The sequence below is a fragment of the Bradysia coprophila genome, unplaced genomic scaffold, assembly GCF_014529535.1.
Source record: "Bradysia coprophila strain Holo2 unplaced genomic scaffold, BU_Bcop_v1 contig_138, whole genome shotgun sequence".
NCBI classification, from domain to species: domain Eukaryota; kingdom Metazoa; phylum Arthropoda; class Insecta; order Diptera; family Sciaridae; genus Bradysia; species Bradysia coprophila.
The window spans coordinates 8,507,616-8,511,938 of record NW_023503409.1 but is presented as its reverse complement, the minus strand read 5'-3'; positions in this window follow the sequence as shown (position 1 = coordinate 8,511,938).

Below are 4,323 nucleotides of genomic sequence, written 5' to 3'. Positions count from 1 at the left end.
TTCATGGAGTTTGTCTGTGAGTTCGCCTTTCATAATTTAATTGGCATAGAGTCGCCCATTCGTACACATAAATTTCCTTTAACATTTTAAAAACTGTGCTCCCTGTTAAAGTATTCGTAACGTCTTTGCATTGCACTGGAAATAATGTGCTAGAAATCACTAGACCGATAAATATGAACGCAAGCTAATTAGTCCTATTCATCAAACATAAAAAAACGGATGGAAATTGTTGCAAGGATGAGATTAACTCAATTAATTTATTTTTTTTTTCATCTTTTTCTGCAAATAATAGGAGAAAAAACGTTGTTGTTCGTTGTTTGAAGATGCATATTAAGGGCCTGGATGTTTCTTACGATCTCAATACAATACCGAGAATCTCGTTCATTAAAATTGCATCAACTTGAAATTGATTCTCGAGCACATCAAGTGGCGAATCAATTATTTATTTCAAACAACTAATTTCGTTAAAAATACCTGACTGTGTAAGTATTACAAAATGAAGATTAAGTAAGCACAACGATACAATGGTCAATCGACAGTCTTCTCACAAACATTAGGGTAGATGGACTAGAAACTATTCTCAGAAAGTTTGTAAATATCCCAGGGCCTATTTTTGGAAATTTATTTGGAAATTTTTACCAAAATTTCCAAAAAATTTCTAAAAAATTTCCAAAAATTGCGAAAGTTCAAAAATCGATTATTTTTTAAATTTTGAACGGTTTTGGCATTTGCTGAGTTTAGTCTTGCATTTTAGCCGGTTCTCAAAGTTCTTATTTGATTCTTGCTCAAATTAATCATGCTCGATGTCATTATATTTCGAAGAGTGTGTCAAGAACCAAACAAAAACATTGAAAACGGCTAAAACGCAAGGTTGAGCTCAGAAAATACCGAAACCGTTCAAAATTATGAAAATATTCGACTTTTGAACTTTCGCAATTTTTGGAAATTTTTTAGAAATTTTTTGGAAATTTTGGTAAAAATTTCCAAATAAATTTCTAAAAATAGGTCCTGAAATATCCCTTGCCCAGACAGTACAAAAGTAAAGTACACAGGGTGACCAAAATAATTAAATTTAGACAACAAAATTTGCCAGGCGATTCTGTTCTGCCTGTCATCAGTGTGAATTTATTGGTCGTATTTGAGGTAAATTCGATAGAAAGCGAGGAGAAACTTTATAAAATAGTTTGTGTCCAGAAGGGCTTAAACTGCAGCTATGCTTTACGCTTTAAGGTAAGTTGTTGAGTGAGAAACCAAGAATCACATCTCTGTATTAAGTATTTTACTTCATTTGTTTTAACATAATAGTTCCCCGAGATGAAGACTTACCACTTATTTTTTGTCTCCGCTGTCGATAACAGGTGACTAGTCGTCTGTTATCATGTTATTGTGCCAAGTTATTAACAAGACCGTTAAAAGCTTTAAGATTTAGTGTCGCACACTATCATCGTCGAATTTTATTCGCTATCTCAGGAATAAAGTTTTTCTGTACATATATTTGCCGTTTCTGCGCTTCTGTTTTGACGGTGACACATTAGAAATTCTCGGGTGATTTATCGGCATCATCATGTGCATATTCAATTCACGTTATTTTTATTATGCTCCATTTTCATAAGAGATATTCTTGCAAAAGAAGGAAACCATAAAAAAGTTGCGCTGCTGTTCGTGCTTCATGTATACATCCACATCCTTTATTCCATTCTGCTGACAATAGAGTTTTGGATTTGTTATGTGCAGAAGGTAAAAAACGAAAACCTAAGATCTGTTTCAATTTAATTGAATTGGAGATGAAATAAAACTGTGAGAAATACTTCAACTTCTGTACATCAGTTAGATTACCGTTGGTGTCGGTTTTGTTTTTCGTTCGGTCTCTTCAACTGCATGATTCGATTTGATATGAAGTGATTTTATAAAAATTCGAAATAAGAAAATTAAAAAAGTTGAACGAATATCCTCTCGTCCTGGCTTCAATCTATAGCTAAATCGCTGACAGACTGAAGGTTCGAGTAACAAGGACCTCGGGATCATAGTGTAACATGAGATGTTTTAAAACCGTTAATACATTAGAAACAACTAGCATTGATATGAAATCTAGTACTTCATTTTTTTAAAACTTTCGTTTCACCATTGCAATACTACATTAACGGTAGCGCATCGCCTATTTCTATCATTGCTGCAATGTATACTCTTCTCCAAATTTGTACGCAATCAATTTCCTGACGAAACAAACAGTTAAACAATATTGCTGTTTACATACTTCAGTAAATGTGAAAATAGAAATATTTTCCATTTTTCCGAAGCAACGTACACAAATACTCCAGAAGAGTTTCCTGTTAATTGGAAACGAAGTATAACTTGTTATGGGTGCACAGTGCACACATAATTGTTTGAGAAAAACTCTATGCAATCAATAGCACTATTAACTTGTCTGAACGGTTATCATTTTCGGTATCAGGGCCCGACAACATCAAAGATGAAAGCAACATTGATGTGGAGTTATTTTTTTCTTTTTTAATGAGCATTACACACTTCATTGCTATGGGTTTTCCCGTTCTGTGTGCTTTTATGTTATTACTCCTTCAGACTTTTTATATAGACAATCAATTTGTTGGATTGTTTTATAGACTTTAATTGCGAGAGTTCGTTTACTTTCACACATATAAAGTTTCAAGATAAAATGTCTACATAAAGTCTAATAAACAATAGCGTAGCGTTTGGTAAAAGTTCGGTGCAGTTATTAGGTAGCTGTACGTCTGATATGGAATTTACTACCATACTTGACTGGCTGATGAGAAAATAAACTTAAACTTGAACCGTTTTAATGAAACTTACACATCAGTGTATCTCAGAAATGTGTACTCGTTACCAGAAAATGACTCATTTTTGTAAAAATACGTTCTGTTGTAGGGAAGGGAGAGGTCAACTAAGCGTATTGAATCAAAAACTTTTAAACATGCACATGACATCAGTAGGGGTAGGGATGGGAGACATTTAAAATTATCGATAATATCAATCGAAAGAAATTATCGATAATCGATTAATCATATCGTTATCGATAATTTAATAATTATCGATAATTATCAAAATATCGAAATTCGATAATTATCAAAATGTCGATATTTTGATATTTATCCGAAAATTCATGATAAATCGGAATATATCGATAAATATCGGATTTTCGGACCGAAATATCGATATATCGAATTATCGTTATCTTGATAATTATCAAAATATCAATAATTATCGATTATCGATATTTTTTGATAATTTTTTATACAAAAAAGTCGATAATTATCGATTATCGATAATTGATAATTATCGATAATCATTATCATTATCGCCCATGCCTAGACATCAGTAGAGTAGTAAATGACCGCGAATAAAAATCGAAGCCCCTACTTAGCAACACAACGCTGCATCAATGTAGAAAAAAAATGGTTTTAATTTCAGGAAGCAGAATTTTCGTTTTGAGCAACTAACGGTGGCAAGAGTAGATACAATTGACCACATTCAACAGCAGATATTTTGAAGGTATAAACCATCTGACCAGAGCTGATTATTTCGGAATTTTCATAATTCTCTTAAAAGGAATTTAGCCTACATTTGGACGCAAAAATATTATATTTTTGATGATAAGTTTGCACTCGCATCCTTTTTGGAAGAAGTAAAAAGATATCGTTTGGGATTGAAATGTGTTAGCTTTCACTAAGGAATAGAAATGTTTGTGGGGATGTAACCTAGGTTCAAGAAAACTCAAAATCTGTGTCAGTTTTCATGACCTCCCTGTTATCATCGAAAATATTTTATTTTTCGCACAAATTTAGCCTGAAATTTAGCGTTGTGTAAATTCGACTTAAACATGCAGGTTTTTTTTTACCTTTCATTTGAGCTATAACACATATCTCTCCGCTTTATGCAGACATAGAACTGTGCGCTTGCCGGCCGCGTCCGCCACGGCAGCCGATTTTAGGATCAGCCGGTAGTCGCCGCTGATACACTCTCAGCCGCCATTAGCCGACGTTTGGTTAGCGGCTGTATCGGCTGAAATCCTCATCAAAGTTTTTTGAAGAAATGGTCGAAAAACATTCAAGTAAGAATGAGGAAATCAGAAAATGAGGGCGACCGTGAGATTCACTATTTACTATAACTTGCTGGTCGGCAATATCGATTTTTTGTAAGAACTATGCTAAGGAAATGTCGACACTTTCAATGTTGGCAAAAAGAATACTGTCTACCCTGATGACTAGTAGCAAAAGAAAAATTTTCATTGCTGGATTAGTAGAAAGTCGAGCCTTTTGCTAAGCAATGCTAACAATTTTTTTGTTT